At 41.2% G+C, this 18753-nt stretch overlaps 1 long non-coding RNA gene across 3 annotated transcripts in view; it reads right to left on the bottom strand.

The window, feature by feature from the left end:
• LOC131103281 (uncharacterized) overlaps positions 1-18693 on the bottom strand; it is a 34101-nt gene extending 15408 nt beyond the window's left edge. For 2 of the 3 annotated variants that reach the window (XR_009119586.1, XR_009119588.1), the window contains exons 1-2: positions 13369-18693; positions 10169-10256 (exon numbers count right to left, since the gene is read on the bottom strand). This is a non-coding gene — a long non-coding RNA (uncharacterized LOC131103281). The remainder of the gene's footprint in view (positions 1-10168; positions 10257-13368) is intronic. The other variant, XR_009119587.1, reaches the window with a different exon arrangement.
• Positions 18694-18753: the final 60 nt, after the last annotated feature.

Here is an 18753-nt window from a genome sequence, read left to right as displayed (position 1 = left end):
CCGCACTGAGGCTGGGAGGACGTTGACTGATAAACTCTGAGCCCTCGCTCACAATGACAACATTCAGACGAAGCCCAAGATGAGCTCACTCAACGCCCGGCAGGACAGCAGGAAGCCTTCAGACACAAAACACAACATGAGGGACACTTTTCCCGATGAGGGAGGAGACTGGTCTGATTTTTCCTTATGAAATAATAGAAACAGGGTTAATCCACTTCCACTTTCAATATGAAATATTCATTCATTCATTCATTTTCTACCGCTTTTCCTCACGAGGGTCGCGGGGGGTGCTGGAGCCTATCCCAGCTGTCTTCAGGCAAGAGAGCGGGGTACACTCTGGAATGGTTGCCAGCCAATCACAGGGCACATATAGACAAACAACCATTCACACTCACATTCATACCTATGGACAATTTGGAGTCGCTAATTAACCTAGCATGTTTTTGGAATGTGGGAGGAAACCGGAGTACCCGGAGAAAACCCACGCATGCACGGGGAGAACATGCGAACTCCACACAGAGATGGCCGAGGGTGGAATTGAACTTGGGTCTCCTAGCTGTGAGGTCTGCGCGCTAACCACTCGACCACCGTGCACCCTAATATGAAATATGTGAGAGGTAAATTACACGTTATACAAATTATATATATACATATAGCCAATGGCTTATGGGTCACGCCCACATTTTACTGTGCTTTTCAACCTATCTTGCTCATATTTCACAGGCAGGTGTTTTCGTCATCCAACAAAAGGGGCATTAATTTGAGTCATGTGACCAATTTCAGGTCAATCCCAATTAAGGGGTGAAATGTTGTGGTTTAATAACAATGCTCTGAATCATGAAGCTCGTCTATTTTGTATTTTTTTAATTCTTCCATCAGATATGGATTGGACTGGAAAAGGTCATCGGACTGATCAGAGGTCAATTGAAAGCTTTCCATAAGTGCTTTATAAATAGACGAGTAAGAAAGTGGGCGAGTGGGCAGAAGTGATAGAGAAAGCTTTTAGAAGTGAGAGAAGGCGTAGATAAGTGCAGGTTAGTGGAGTCTGGCTGCTCCACGGGTCAAGGAGGTCAGAACCCGTTCGGGAACGTCATTCCGTGTGGGAACGTAGAGTTCTGATATTTTCAGGTCTGTTTGGGATAATTGAAGTGCGTCCTTCAGCTTGGTAGAGAGGAGAGGCTTAGTCGTAAGGGTGATAGAGAAGAAGAGAGGACCGAATGAGAGATTTAGGTCCTTCAAGCAGGTCTGGTTCCCATTAGACCCGAGGTCCTGAATCGGTTTGTTTGTACAGGCAGAAAGTCCCAAAGGGGGAACACACAGAGGCAGCCTGATGTTGCTCCTCCCAACTTGGCCGCCATGGAGGGAATATCAGCTGCAGTGCTTCACTCTCTCACCCCCCGAGTTTGTCCCAGTCCTCCTTCTCCATCCCATACTTCCCAGCCACCCACTCCTCTAAAAGTCCAAATGGGTCTTTTCGGGACTGTTTACGGATGTTCTCTGTTTATGCAATGGGAGTTCCCGCCAGAGCTCTGGGCTTCGTCGGTCCTGAAACCTGAGACATGTGATCGATATGCCATTTGTAGGCTGTCAGGAATAAGGATACACTGCAGTAGTTTTCTGGAGTACGGTTTCTGTCCATAGACTTCCAAATACTGGTTGATTTGTCCCAAGGTATTAGAGCTTGGAAATTTCATGGCCAAAAAGTGACAAGGATGTTCCCAAGCTGTACAAGTCAAGTGTCAAGGGTATAAAAGCGGATTCCAGTTTGCTGGAGCCTATCCCAGCTGTCTTCGGGCGAGAGGCAAGGTACACCCTGGACTGGTCGCCAGCCAATCACAGGACACATATAGACAAACAACCATTCACACTCACATTTATACCATTAGCCTAGCATGTTTTTGGATGTTTTTAGATCATGGGTCTCAAACACGCGGGCTGTGGGCCAAATGTGGCCCGCAGGACACTAGTTTGAGGCCCCCGCCTTGATATGAAAGTTTAATGTTAGTGCGGCCCGCGCAAGTTTTGATATGGATGCTGTATGGTATATCAAAAAATTATTACGTATAAAATAAAAAAGTATAAATGTGACTATAGTCGTGTTTTGTCATGTCTACAGGGCTCTAATAATGCTTTGTTATTTTTAATCTGAAAAAAATAATATGTCTACCCACCAACTATATGTGGTTTCTTAAGTTTTTATTATTTGCTGTTTTATTATTATTATTGTATTTTTTTTATTACTGATCGATTGATTTTTTTTATTCTTGATTGATTTATTTTTCATCTTATTTTGTGCAGAAAAATAAAAATTAAGATATTTGAGAACAGTGGAATGTTTTATCAGAGCTTTTCTTGTAGAAAATCGAAACCAAAGCAAAGTTTATTCGTTTTTCTGTTTTTAATAAATGCGTTTTTTTTGTTTTTTTTTGGAAAACCTGATGCGGCCCAGTCTAGCCCAGACCCTAGCTCCAGTGGACCCCAAGTAAATTGAGTTTGAGAACCCTTCTATAGATCAATGTTTTCAACTCTTCAAGTACCCAAGGTGTAGAGTTATTCACAAGTAGTAGAGCTAATCAAGTGTCAAGGATAGAAAAACAGAACCTTATATGTAGACCTAACCTTTGCGTGTCCTACCACGCTCACATTGACGATTAGGGCCAATCAGTAAAAAAGATTTTCCACTGCCCTAGTACAAAAAAAAAAAACAGCTCTTATGTAACACGGTTTGTCACTGGTGACTTTCCCAGCAACAACTGACACATCCCCGTCGCCTTCTCTTTGCACGTTTAATACAAACACAAAGCAAGCAACACTTATTGTGGTCGTTTTGTCTTCAGACACCCAGACTTGAGAGACTGGCAGGTTGGCACCGTTGCTATGTATTGCGGGCCCATAAAAGCCAGATAACACCCTGACCACATGCTGAATCAGTGACAGGTAAATGATGTGGTGGCAGGGACTGTAGCAGCGCCACTTGACGACAATGCGGTGTGACAGACGGCGTCGTAAAAAGATCTAAAAACCCAGCGGCGAGCGGCTCAAAGTGAAACAGACTCCCCAGTTAAAGGTGGCGGTAAAAACGGTGAGGAAGTTCTCATCTGTTGAACAGTCAGAGAAGTGTGGGGGGGGGGGGTGCCCAAATAAAGGAGGAGTGAGGTAGGTAGGGGTCAAGGGAAGGAAAGGGGATGATGTTTCTCCCTTCATGCTCTGCAGGGAGTGGCCATGGGAGGGTGATTTATGGAAGCCAGAACTTCACTACAACTTTTCCTGGAATCTGGCGCTCTTATGAGGGAAGCGAGGGGGGGGGTCAGATAACTGAGGGAAGAGTTAGGAGGCAAAAGTGGTCCGAGGCTGGGATAAAAGCAATATTTCACTAAGAGCTCTCTCTATACCATCAATCCACTTCAGGAAAGAGTTGAGCTAAAAGGGAACCTTATGAACTAAGTCCTGATGTTGTACTCTTTGACTTCTAAGGTCTATGAGAGCCATCGTGGTCAAAGGGTTGTTACTCCAAGCGGGAGTCGTGCAATTTAGTGGTGTTATTGGAACTTGTTGAAGCCGACGGTGCAAATCATTCGAAAGAAAGCGTAATCAAGGTTTTATTATTTGTACAAGGGACCCCGAGGCTCTTTTCCACTGAGAAACTGACATAAACACTGTTTTAAGGTGACGCTTTGGGTTAATGTTCAGTAATGCAGAAAGAAAACATACGTCTGTGGTTCCAACATTACGTATACCGCGGTATACAACGGTCACACAAAGAAACGTAACAGTTCTTTGGTGAATGGAAAAGTGTAAAAAGAAGTAAACCAACTATACAAACAATTCATCCAAAAGTCCTGAAGGTGTTTATTTTTCATTCATTCATTTTCTACCGCTTATTCTCACAAGTCATGGGGCATGCTGGAGCCTATCCCAGCTGTCTCTGGGGTGAGAGGCGGGGTACACCCTGCACTGGTCGGCAGCCAATCACAGGGCACATACAGACAAACAACCATTCACACTCACATTCATACCTATGGACAATTTGGAGTCGCTAATTAACCTAGCATGTTTTTGGAATGTGGGAGGAAGATGTGGGAGATGGCCGAGGGTGGGATTGAACCCGGGTCTCCTAGCAGTGAGGTCTGCGCACTAACCACTCGTGCAGCCCTCATGATCATTATAATATATAATAACAACATGGGCATGTACACACAAGCTTCAGTTATATCTTAAATGACTTTTTTGCTCTAATTATATCCTATAGTTGTGTGTAACGGTGACTATAGGGGTGCTATTTCATGTCTAGAGATCTCTAATAATTGTCATAGACATTGTGGCTTTGCTCTAACTACAAATATATTGCATTTCTAAGTAAGGACTCATATTTTGTGGAAATTCACTTATCACAGTCAAGATGGATTACGATGGATTATGTAATTTGTTCTTACGGCAATATAGGTTTATTTTTACCATTCTTTAATATCATATGAGCACACAAATCTGTCTGTCTGTGTATGAATGTTTACATCCTAAACATAACTTTTTGTGTATCTTGCAACCATTGTTGTAAAAAAAAGTCAGAGAAAAAGTCAAAAGAAGTATCACAAGGAACTCATTAATCTTATTGGTATATATTTGAAAATTGGGATCAAATTTAATTGGGAACAAGCCGATTCCCATTTCCAGCTATCAGAAAGACTAATGAACTGCATTTGGCTGCTTTTTAAGCAGCTTTTTACCCATCATCATCCACTTCTGCTCATTTAATTGCTGTTTATATTGTCTTCCAGGCGGATGCTATTCCTTCCACGGGTTTTTTTATAATGAAGCTCGATCAGGCTCGGCTGGCGATATATGTGACTCACGCGTCTTGAAGCACCGAGTAGGGCCTGCCCCAGCTGGCAGGCCCCGGCATGAGCCACCACTCATCTTGTGAAAGGCTCACAAGATGATGCTGACGTTACGGCGAGCATAATATAAGTCACAATAGAATGCGGTGTTGGAGTAAAAGACTGGATTTCATTAGAAATGACTGAGCCATCGATGTTGCTAGGTTGCCGGGCAATTATAATAATCACGTCGTATTGAATTTCTGCAGCAGTTCCCCCTTCTTTATTTGTATGAAAAGGACTAAGTGCAAACCCATCTGTGGTATATGCTAACTTTCCTCTAATTGAAGAGGCTATTATACAGGCTGGCAGTGGGTGCGATGGCATTCGCAAGTTGATTGGCTGCGGCCGATGAGGTCATCGTACTCACGCAGTAACACGGCAGCAGCTGAATCAATAAAACAAAACTCCCCTCACGTCACAAGGCCATCGTTTACCTCACTTAAGCTAGAGCACAGCAGGATCTCAAATCAGATCACCCCTGGAGGTCGAACAAGGCAGAATTGAACCACAACATACCAAATACAATGGATATCACCTGACGCCTTTGTTTTTACTAGCAGTACTTAGCTTATTTTTTACACTTTTTAGAGTTAAAACATTCTCTGTATGCAACGGGTTTAACCTGGGAACTGATAATTTCTATTTGTTGGAAATATTCAACCATATTCCATGTTTTTTTTTGCAATTGGGAAAACGGCTCCAAAACAGCTCCAAATTGGAGGTCCAGTTAAAAACTATGTTACATTTAAAACATTTGTTTACTGCCTTTTGGTTTGGAGGCATGGACTGTACCATCTCAATGTCAATAATTGCCAAAGTACATTTTAAAGTATTTTCACAAACAATATTACAGTCATAATGTGCTATACATATCATTATATTGACAGTTACTATGGTACCCATTATGTCATTGGATGGTCATATCACCTAGTACTTTGGTACGTGACAAAAATAAAATAAAACTTGAAAAAAAACTATATTAGGAAAGCAGGAAGTGAACAAATGTAACAGTTACTGATTGTAATCTCCGGTCTGATAGTCGTAAATATAATTACATTAATTAATATTATCAGAACATTTATACACACCATTATATGAATTATGTGGCATTCAATTAAACAAATTAGCAATGAGAGATTTTTTTGTGTCATTTGCCTCATGTTCTTTGTTATGTGAAAAATAAAATAAAATAAATAAAAACATTTAAAAAAAAACTTGAGAAAAGCAGGAAGTGAACAAATGTAACAGTTACTGATTGTAAAAGTACCAGATGGAGGGGTAGGATTTAATAAGCTTTGCTTCTTCCTACTCCTTTTGGACATGTGGAACTGTGAACTGATTATGTGATGCATTCAATTGTAATCTGATGCATGTTCAAATGAAATAAAACCATTACCATTACCAAATAATCTCATTGTTTTCTTGTGGGTGAATCATTTTTTTGTGCATACGAACACACTGACACACTGCAGTCTTTTTTCCTTTCCTGATATTTCTGTCCCCCCCCCCCCCCCCTTCATTCCTGCATGTGAGGACAGAAGTGAAGCTGCTCTTGTCCACAGCGAGGGCTTATCACTGGTGCCCCTCTCATGAACAGGTCAGGGGTTACGGGAAAAGGAAAAGATTTATTGCAACCACAGGAAGGCGAAACCTCTTTAAAAGCTCATTTAGGAGAGAAATTATCCCGCGTGGCATGCAAGCTCGCTGGCTAGCGTACAACTCTTGCATCATGATACATTATAGTATATTATATATACACACATGAACACAATATTTGGCCCTGTGTGTGCTGGGATTGCGTATAATTATTTCAGGTTCAGTCAAACAGAGGTGAGGCGGGATGGGAGTGAGTCGGAGAAAGGGTCCAGGAGGGGTTCCAGCTGCAGACAATAATACAAAAAAAAAATCCAGCCAGGGAATTGAGATGGTGATGAGAAGAATGCTAGCAGAGCGCGGATCAAAGCGACGCTTCTCGGGCGGCATGTTGAGCTTGACTACATGGGTCGGACGATTAACAACACACACTGTTTTTTAAGCCATCAACATTAATACTGTTCTATGATTAACGGAAAATGCATTTTGCAACTTTTCTATTCATTTTTAATTTTTTTCCCTTGAATTCTGGTCACAGGGCATTCTTATCACAGGACTGTGATAAGTGAATTTTCACAAAATATGAGTCCTTACTTAGAAATGCTATATATTTGTAGTTAGAGCAAAGCCACAATGTCTATGACAATTATTAGAGATCTCTACACATGAACTAGCACCCCATAGTCACCTTTACACACAACTATAGGATATAATTAGAGCAAATAGTGTCATTTAAGATATAAATGAAGCTTGTGTGTACATGCCCATGTTGTTATTATAGATTATAATGATCATGAGGGCTGCACGGCGGACGAGTGGTTAGCGCGCAGACCTCACAGCTAAGAGACCTGGGTCAATTCCACCCTCGGCCATCTTAGTGTGGAGTTTGCATGTTCTCCCCGAGCATGCGTGTGTTTTCTCCGGGTACTCCGGTTTCCTCCCACATTCCAAAAACATGCTAGGTTAATTAGCGACTCCAAATTGTCCATAGGTATGAATGTGAGTGTGAATGGTTGTTTGTCTATATGTGCCCTGTGATTGGCTGGCTGGCGACCAGTGCAGGGTGTACCCCGCCTCTCACCCGTACACAGCTGGGATAGGCTCCAGCACCCCAGCGACCCTCATGTGGATAAGTGGTAGAAAATGAATGAGTATTTAAGCATTATTAGAGCCCTCTAGACATGAAATAACACCCCTATATTGACTTTTAAACTCTTATTACCCAAATTTGTAAATAAAAGGAAATAAAACCTTTTAGGAGCTGCTTGATGTATGAGTGGTTAGCACACAGGCTTCACAAATAGGAGACCTGGGTCCAATCCCCTCTTCCCGTGCATGCGTGGGTTTTCTCCGGGTACTCCGGTTTCCTCCCACATTCCAAAAACATTCCATAGGTATGAATGTGAGTGTGAATGGTTGTTTGTCTATATGTGCCCTGTGATTGGCTGGCTGGCGACCAGTCCAGGGCGTACCCCGCCTCTCGGCCGAAGACAGCTGGGATAGGCTCCAGCACCCCCGCGACCCTCGTGAGGAAAAGCGGTAGAAAATGAATGAATGAATGAATGAATTCTGGTCATCTATGTATCAATTTCCCCACTTCCTGTGTAGTGCTTGTCATCAATCCATCTGTCTAACTAGCTGCTTTCTGTAAAGCTGTTTGGGTCTAATCTAGTGTTTATGTGTGTTTTGTTGTCGCTCAAGGCTATATCAGACAAGTGTGACTTTTAGACCCCTGCTGTCCTCCCTTCACACACTTTGTCTTTTTCCGATGCTACATTTTACCAGTTGAACCACAAAGGGTGTCTGTGAGTGTGTTGTGGTTTGAAGCATTGGAAAGCGGGGGTGGGAAAAAAAAATGCCCACCTCGAATTAAAGTAATGGCCTGACCCTGATCCTTCTTATCTGATGACCCCCCGCCCCTCCCAACATTGACCCCGGCAGCCAAGTGCCTGCGTTCCTCTGCTCCAGGAGTGAACCATGCACCTTTGACGCACGTGTTTGCACAAACAGTCTTTTGTTAAACAGCCTTTAAACAAATATCGAGCGGTGTGCCCGGAGCATAAAAACACACAAGGATCATCTCACACAAAGTACTACGAGCAGGCGGCATGTTGGCCTCTCCAGGCAAGATTCCATTGGGCGCACGCTTGACCTGTTTACCCAAAAGCTTATTTTACCCTCTATTGACCAACTTCACTTCCTCTGGCTTACGTACATCACCACCTTTCTATTTCCTTTTTCCATCATTACCTCTAAGTTGACTCCTTAAGTCATGAAAAAAAAAGAACAATCTTTGATTTTTTGGGGCTAATTTTCTCGACGAGCGCGAAGCATGTCGTTCACACTGAGGTCAAAGCATGGGAGCAGATGTTGCTGAGTGCTCGCAGATGTTGAGTAAACAGTGAGATGCGTCGCTGGAAAAATCTCCTATAATCTCGACTGTGTCACACGGCACTGTTCTGATAACGCATTCATTTCAGATGACAGTGCTGAGAGACAATCTTTCACGCCCACAGCTAATGTGCGTCAAAATATTCTGTTGTTATTATCGGAGGAATGCTGGGAGACAGGCGTTTATGCTTATGCTCTTATACACCTGTACTCTTGGTGTGTGAATTCTGAGAGACAGACGTTTACACTGTTCTACCATACCTTACTTATTGTGTGGAAATATGGGGTAATAACTATAAAAGCGATCTTCACTTGCTAAATGTACTGCAAAAAAGGGCAGTACGGATAATTCATAATGCCGCTTACAGAAAACATAATTCTAAAATTGCAAATACTTCAACTTGCTGATATAGTTCATCTTCAAACAGCTAAAATAATGCATAAGGCTAAAAATAACCAATTACCTAAAAATGTCATCCAATACTTCTCTACAAGAGAGGAGAAATATGATCTCAGGGAAGAACTACATTTGAAACACTTATATGCTAGGACTATGTTAAAAAGCCATAGCATTTCAGTATGTGGAATCAAACTATGGAATGGATTGAGTAAGACCCTCAAACAATGCACAACGATGAGCCAATTCAAGAAACAATACAAGCAGTTGATGTTTGCTAAATACAAGGATGAAGAGACTTGAACCAGTCATGATATGCTATATATATCACTATATTGATACTTACTATGGTACCCATTATGTCATTGGATGGTCATATCACCTCATACTTTGGTATGTGGTACAAAAAAACGTAAACTATATTAGGAAAGCAGGAAGTGAACAAATGTAACAGTTACTGATTGTAAAAGTACCAGATGGAGGGGTAGGATTTAATAAGCTTTGCTTCTTCCTACTCCTTTTGGACATGTGGAACTGTGAACTGATTATGGGATGCACTCAATTGTAATCTGATGCATGTTCAAATGAAATAAAACCATTACCATTACCATTACCAATGATGTCTTCTGCATTTTTGTCTTATTGTGCGAATGCTGAGAATGCTGAGAAGTTTAATTGAACTTCCTTTGGAAGTCAAGGACAGGACGAATATACAGAGCAGTGATGTCATGACATTGCCAGAAATGGCACTGCGTGGTATCTGGGCATTGCTGTGGTATGCTGTGATGTAATACCCAATTTTGTGAATTGATTTCTCGGCAAAACACACCATCTTTCACAATTTCCTCAGAAATGGCCGTTTCTAGTGGAGTATGAAAGTTTTACATGCGCAGGCAAAGCGATGACTCACCTTTTGAACTTCCCTTCTCCTTGGTGATTTAGCGTCACAGACGTCAGGGTCGGCTTTCTTGGCGCTGATGGGAGCCATATGGTGATGCCTGTGAAGATTAAATGCCACGGCACTCACATGGGCGTGATTGTGTCACAACACTGAAGCCTTTGTAGTGTTTATGTGAAAAAAGTACCAAAAAAAAACAATTGACAACCAACTAATGACTATTTGACCACACAGCAGACAGGAGCTCGTCCTATGGCTTCAACCGCTACGAACACAAGGCACCATTATGGCAATGATAATGGTTTAGACTTGGGATGGAAGTGCGGATTTTAATGTGTTTTGCTAAGAGTACTTCTGTGAGGCCCTGTAAACACGGCCTAATCTGCAGGAAGCCGCAAAAGTCATGACTGTCCCCCATCCCCATCCCCACTTCAAACCATGTGGTCGGGCCTCTTTACTATCCACTAAGACCCCCTTTGCCTTAGCGGAGCGGCACAATACAATAAACACATCCGACATCCAATACTCAAGCCTGGGGGGGTTGGGTTATGTATAATATTGGAAAACAGGAGATTTAGGGGTCCTATTTGACTTTACACAAGATTTAGCTTGGATGTTTACATGACAATCACATTTTTGAAGCCTATAAATGCAAATGATGGACATGTTTTTTATCTTTATGCTAAAAATGGAGCTCATTTAGACTAGCTACTTTGAAAGGTCATTTTAATATAGCTATATACTGCTGTATATAGAAATACGGGAATATGTTACACGCAAAACAACAATACATTGCTGTCATAGCATTTTTGCTTTTAATTTACTCGGTTGCTAGTGGCGACAAGATCGGCGCATGAACGGCCTCGTTTATTGTGCCTTTTCAATCTGACCTGTTTTCTTACTGAGACAAATTTCCGGTCTGATAGTCATAAATGTAATTACATTCATTAATATTATCAGAACATTTGTTCACGCCAACATATGAATTTTGTGGCATTCAAATAAACAAATTAACAATGAGAGATTGTTTTGTGTCATATACCTCATGTTCTTTGGTATGTGTAAAATAAAAAAAAATAAAAAATATATATATATTTAACTATATTAGGAAAGCAGGAAGTGAACAAATGTAACAGTTACTGATTGTAAAAGTACCAGATGGAGGGGTAGGATTTAATAAGCTTAGCTTCTTCCTACTCCTTTTGGACATGTGGAACTGTGAACTGATTATGTGATGCATTCAATTGTAATCTGATGCATGTTCCAATGAAATAAAACCATTACCATTAGATTTTTGCTATATGTGACTTAAACAACCTAAAAACAAGCTTTGACTTTTTCCTGTGCACAGTAAACACTTCAATCCTTTTGTTCTATAGGGAAAAAAAAAGATGGTGAACAGATAAGCAGTAAGACAACACTGCAAAGTCTCGGAGCGCGAGAGGAGGGGGGGTTTGCATGGGTGCACGGATTCCTTCCAAAAACCTGTGAACAGCAGAGACATGTGGCACAAGACAACCCTTTAAGCCCGCTGTTTGGAGTGCAGACAGAGATAAGCCCTCCCGACTCCAGCCGCATAACTTTTCAGTGTCAGAAAGAAGAATCTCAAATTGGCCACAAGCACTGTCGTCGCTTATTAAGTGAATGCATGGTGCCCCACATGACACATGCTAATTGTGTTCTCCACGCAACTCATCCACAGCTCTCGGTTAAAGGGGCACAAACATGTTTCTGACCCACTTGATTGCTCATCTTTGGCGTGATGCACTACTGATATATCATCTGGACGTGCACGGTGTCCCTGCAACCCACACACTAACATGTTTTTATCCTCATTATGTTTTGTCTAAGGGCATTATTGTGACTCATAATGGTGAGTCTGGCCCCGCCTCTGTCTTGTGCTTACTCACATGAGCTGCTTTAAGTGAATTTTTACGGCTTGACGACGTCATGATTTAAATGTAGGCCATTGCAGTTATTTTTCCTTTCTCCACAAAAGTGAGAAATCACGTCTCAATGGTAACTGATGAGAATTGTTGTGCTGTGATGCTATCATGTGACAGACAGCACTTGGCTTGACGGCCTTGCAGACTTCCTGCATCCCGATTCGACAAAGTTGTCATGTGCCAAAGTATGCCTTGAATGTCCTGTGCGAACGGATTAGTTACACCGGAGCGCTACAAACTGAAACTAACTGAATATCCATCACCCCTCCCTTCTCGGTCATGTTGAAGAACCTGCTGCGGCCTTCAGGTTTTGACACTCTGGTCTTAATATTAACTATTCTGGGGAAAGAGGCAAGCTTTAAAGGAGCGGTAAGGACAATGTGGTTCATGGTCTACGCTAACGGAACTAATGTAATGGTAATGGTTTTATTTCATTTGAACATGCATCAGATTACAATTGAATGCATCCCATAATCAGTTCACAGTTCCACATGTCCAAAAGGAGTAGGAAGAAGCAAAGCTTATTAAATCCTACCCCTCCATCTGGTACTTTTACAATCAGTAACATTTGTTCACTTCCTGCCTTTGTAATATAATTTAAGTTATTCTTTTAATGTTATTTATTTTATATATTTTTTTTTTTATGTATTTATTTATTTATGTATGATATGACCATACAATGCCATAATGGGTACCATAGTAACTGTCAATATAGTGATATATATAGCACATCATGACTGGTCCAATGTACGGTTTAAGGTGGTATTTTGAAGTTAAAGCGGATTAATTTAGCATGCACAAAACAAGAATACAACAGTAACACAGTCATCTTTTGGAATGAGTGTCACGAACCCCCCACCCCCCACCCAAAGCCCAAAGCAAAACACGAGTTCTCTTGAGGTTGCCCCTCGCCTCACATGACATATTGTTCATCAATTTGAATTTGAATATTTTTTGTCCCACTTTGGAGGCCTACTTTTCACAAAAAGGTTGATTGAACGAGTTCTACAAGTTAAGGTTTTCCACTATGGTATATTTATATGTAACCTCTAATTTAGTGATGAATTTCCACAAGGATACTTGGTGCTTGTTGAACATGGTGCTAACCCAAATCTGACGAGCATAACTAGAACAGGTCTGTGACTAAACGGGTCAGGCCACTCCAAACATATACACTACAATATCGTCTGAAGCAGTTCACAGTCATTATCTATCTAATAATATGACAAAAATAGACAACATTTTAAATAAAATGCATCTACTTACCATAATTTCTCCTCAGTCAGCCATTGGGGATGTCGCGTATCATGCAGAACTGTTTTGCTCTGTTCAACCAATCAGAACCGGGGGCCTGCAAGTTGGCTCTGAGGCAAATCAGAAGCAGAATCAGAAGTCTAAAAATTGTCTAAAAAAAAAACCATCCCCATTGTTACTGTGTGACAATGGGCAGATTATATTGACATGGCAACACATACAAGCTGAAATCTGATTGGACAAAAAAAATTAACATACCGTATTTTCCGCACTATACGGCGCACCGTGTTATAAGGCGCACCTTCAATGAATGATATATTTTAAAACTTTTTCCATACATAAGGCGCATCGCATTATAAGGCGCTACAGTAGAGGCTGTAGTTACGTTATGCAACCATTAGATGGTGCCGCGCTAAAGGGAATGTCAACAAAACAGTCAGATAGGTCAGTCAAACTTTATTAATAGATAACAAACAAGCTTTCCACAACTCCATTCACTCCCAAAATGAATAAACAGCTGTTTTATTATTTTCTCTGAGGTAAAGCATTTTCGTGACACATCTTTAACATCTTTGAACAACAGCAAGGCATAACATTTTACTTTTCCTCCATTTAGTCAACGCGCAAAAAACCGTCTGATACTGTTATGGTAAATTAAACGTTAGTGCAATCGCAATATAGTGACACTCGTAATGTGCAAAATGACTTTGTTTAGTCTTCTTTACTTGGCGCAGCTCATCCTCATGCTTCCTCCACTTCCGCACCATCGATTCATTAATGTTAAACTCTCTTGCTGCTGCTCTATTTCCGTGTTCTACTGCGTGACTGATCGCCTTGAGTTTAAACTCTGCGTTGTAAGCGTGTCTCTTAATAGGAGCCATTTCAGGGTCTTTATACAAACGCACAAATGAAAGTGAATCGTTGTTTAATATTTCCCAGTATGCACAGCGCACTTCTTCTTCTACGGGAAAAATGGAGTCGGTGGCTGCTTACCGTAAGTTGCGAGACCTGTCGCGGCTCAATATTGATCCATATATAAGGCGCACCGGATTATAAGGCGCATAGTCAGCTTTTTAAAAAAAAAAACAGATTTTAGGTGCGCCTTATAGTGCGGAAAATACGGTACATATATATACTACTAAAGTAAATTATACTACTAAATAAAAGTCACATATTAGCGAACACATTGTCTAATCACATCTTGTGTTTGTTCTGGATTCTTAATCGACTTTCCAGGCAATAATAATAATAATAAAACAATGTTCCTGTCTAGTGACACTTGTGAAACAATAGCATGAGGTGCACGTCCACCATCACATGTCGTAATCTCTTCTCAGGGGTCGTGGCGGTGGATTGGTTGCTAAAAAGGAGGCTGCTAATAACAGCTGCCAGATGTGCACGGTCCCTTGAGCCTGTGCACATTCTCACAGACAATGGAATGCTTGTGAGGAGCCCCAACAGGAAGTGAGGTCAGGGCTCGTGACCCCTCCCTTAAACTATAAGTGCAGCGACTGGGGCTGCTACAGTGGACAAACTCTTGAACTGTCCCGTCGTAAAAAAAGGCGCTCCGTAAAATGTCTGTGACTTGCGGTTCGCCGAAAAGTGAAAGCGTGTGAAAAATAACTTTGCTGCAAAGTTAAAAAGTTTTTGCTGCAGTGTTTTCCACATACCAGCTGCTGCGGAGGCGGAGGGGGGGAATCGCGCTCTGAGTTGCACAATCTCACCCGACATAACCATGGGTAGACACGACATGAGTCAAAGCTGCTGAAACATCTCAGCGCAGACGGGCAGTGCAAGTTGTCTGAGAAACTTGCCTTTGTTTCCACTGGTGGTCTCTCACTCATCACCACAGGTGGACTCTATGAGCTGTTTGCCCCGTGTACGTGCTCTGATGTCATTCAGCCAGGTATGAGCAAGACACCTGTCTATGCACGTGAGGGCTGAGAGCAAATCCACTGTGCACAGTAATGGGACTCATGTCTGTCAATCAAGCTGGATTATACATTAATATACACCCCGCAGTAGTTTACTTCATAGCTGTAGTGTTGTTTCTCACTGCCCTCAGTCTCCCCTTGGATAAAATTTGTCCCCTTACCTGACAACTGACAAATATTACTATGTTGTTAACTCTGGGTGCTGCAGTATTATACTTCACAGTAGCTACTTTGCTGCATGGTTGTTTTATTGCTGCCCTCAGTCTCCTGTTGGATAAAATGTATCTCCTTATTGTGTCATCTGGAAATGAAAAGTACTCACACTGTTGTTAGCTCTGGATGTTGTAATATTATACTTCACTTTCTTCACTTTGTTGTTTTCTTGATGCCCTCAGTCTCCTCTTGAATAAAACATGTCTCCTTGCCGTGATAAGTAGAAATGACAAAAATAAGTACACATGCTGTTTTTAACTCTGGACTCACCACTGTATAATACTCCACAGTCTTCACTCTGCTGCAGCTTTTTTCCTGCTGCCCTCAGTCTCCTCTTGGATAAAATTTGTCCCCTGACCTTGACAGTTAGAACTGACAAATATTACTATGTTGTTAGCTCTGGGTGCTGCAGTATTATACTTCACAGTAGCTACTTTGCTGCATGGTTGTTTTCTTGCTGCCCTCAGTCTTCTGTTGGATCAAATGTATCTCCTTACTGTGTCAGCTGGAAATGAAAGTACTCATGGTGTTTTTAGCTCTGGACACTACAGTTAACTTTATAGTCTCCACTTTTCAGCAGTGACGTTTTCCTGTTGCCCTCAGTCTCCCCTTGGATAAAATTTGTCCCCTGACCTTGACAGTTAGAACTGACAAATATTACTATGTTGTTAGCTCTGGGTGCTGCAGTATTATACTTCACAGTAGCTACTTTGCTGCATGGTTGTTTTCTTGATGCCCTCAGTCTCCTGTTGGATCAAATCTATTTCCTTACTGTGTCAGCTGGAAATGAAAAGTACTCATGGTGTTTTGCTCTGGACGCTGCAGTTAACTTTATAGTCTCCACTTTGCAGCAGTGCCGTTTTACTGCTGCCCTCAATCTCCTCTTGGATAAATTTGTCTCCTTACCTAAAAATGACAAAAACTACTAGATATGCTGCTGTTAGCTCTGGATGGTGTAATATTATACTTCACTTTCTTCACTTTGTTGCGTTGTTGTTTTCTGGATGCCCTCAGTCTCCTCTTGGATAAAACTGTCTCCTTGCCGTGATAGGTAGAAATGACAAAAATAAGTACACATGCTGTTGTTAGTTCTGGACTTACCACTATATTATACTCCACAGTCTTCACTTTGCTGCAGCTTTTTTCTTGTAGTCCTCATTCTCCTCTTGGATGAAATTGGGCTCTTTACTGTGACAGCTAAAAATCACAAAAAAAAAAGAACCACACATGCTGAATTTAGCTCTGGATGATATATTATATACTCCACAGACATGACTCCTTTAGAATAAAATCTGTGTCCAAGTGTATATGACAAAAATAAAAATACTTGCTAGCATTAACTTTAAACCCTGCTCTGAATGCCATTTGTATACCCTCCACTTTGCTTCTGCCCTTTATCTCCACTTGGATAAAATTTGTCTCATTAATAGTGATAACAACAAAAAAGCTTACCCTCATGGTGCCTTATCTCTCCAAACAGCAGTAATTCACTCCACATGACTCAATTGTCTTGCTGCCCTCAGTCTCTTCTTGGATAAAAAAATATTGCGATTGCTGCAAAGATCCTTCCACATTTTTCGTTGAATTTCCCTTCCTGCAGGCTTTTAGGTTATGTTTGTCCTTACAGTACATTTAAATCTCACACAAGAGGCCTTAGAGAGGCAACATGAATCCACTTCCTCGAACACCTTACAGACAATAAGTCTCCTGTAGGGCTATTAGCATGATAAAATCTATACTACCATCACGTCATAGCCACGTGGGATGACTTGGGCTTTCCGACTAATGACTATGAAGACTTTATTAGCTCCACTGGGGTTCCAAACGCAAGGAGGAGCAGCACCTGCCTCAGTTAATGACAGTGATGGACGTGCCCTAGAGGCCCAATGTGAATATACATCACATGGGTAATGTTGATCATGTGATGAGTCTGGTCAGTAAGTAGGGTGCATTGACATAATAGTAAAAGCACAAAGAACCCCGATGCTTCTTTCAGCTGCTCACAGAGGAAACAGGATTAGTTGGGAAAGAAAGTGAGGACTCTGCTGCATGCTGGGATCTGCATCGGGGGAGAGGAAGTGAGGAGGAGGTGGAACATCTGGACTTGATTTGGGCAGCACTCCGACGTGGGGAGAGTCCCAAAAATAGGCTGTAAAAGTTATTACCTCCGCCAAGGACGTTGTGTTACCTTTATTTGTTAAGTAGATACATTTCATTTTCAAGGATTTTCCAGAAAATAATGAAGACAAACAATAACAAAAATTCAGCCCAGCTAATTGGTCAGTGTGCAGAGTGTGCAAAAAAAAATCAAAACACGATTTCCTCTAGCTAGCTTAATAGTTAACAGGCTAATTAGTTGGCAGAAAACTAAAAAAGCAATTTACGCTAACGCACAACATTTTGTTAGCAGGATTACACTATAACTACAGAACCTACTTCTACCCGCTAGCTAGTTATTTAGTTAATATAGCTAGTGAATTTGCGGATTATACTATGTCTAAAAACAAGGAATAGTTATGTATATAACAATTAAATTGGTTGCTTAGTTAGCTTGATAACATTATTAACACAAGAACTAAAGAAACACTTGACACTAGCTAGGAACAGTTATTTAGTTTGCTGGTAAATTACACAAAAGGTATAAAACAAAATTCCATTATATAGCTACTTTGTTAGTATGCAGAATTACACAAAAGCTACAGAACTAAGACAGTTAGTTAGGTGGTAGAATTACGTAAAAGAAGAACCAACTCCCACAAGCTAGCAACATTTTGAGTTAGTTGGCTAGCTAGCTAGTCAAACCCAATTTACACTAGTTAGCAAGACAGCTACTTCGTATTTAGGGGAGCAGAATTACCCAGAAAATAAAACAACAGATTTACACTAGCTGGTTAGGTTGACACAAAACTATACTAGCTGGCTAGTATTTAGTTAGTTATCGGGATAACATTAAAAAGACGGAATACATTTCCACCGGATATTAATGTGGTGAGCTAATTTGCTAGCCAGCTAGCTAGTTTGTCAGTTTTGATTGATTTGAGTACGATTCTCATTTGTTTAGTTTGAAAGGTCATTTTAAGTAGTTCTTAAAAAGTTAATTAGTGAAAGGGTACAAACTCTACTTAATGATATTTGGTGTTATTGTAGTTTTATTTATCAACATACCGTACAGTGGAGCTGACACTCAGGGGTGTCGCGTGCGTGCGCGTGCGCGACGATGACGTCATGCGCGCTTCCCTGTCTCAGGAGC

The sequence above is a fragment of the Doryrhamphus excisus genome, chromosome 15 (assembly GCF_030265055.1).
Source record: "Doryrhamphus excisus isolate RoL2022-K1 chromosome 15, RoL_Dexc_1.0, whole genome shotgun sequence".
NCBI lineage: Eukaryota > Metazoa > Chordata > Actinopteri > Syngnathiformes > Syngnathidae > Doryrhamphus > Doryrhamphus excisus.
The sequence above is the reverse complement of the archived record's forward strand: the minus strand, read 5'-3'. Positions and strand labels throughout refer to the sequence as shown.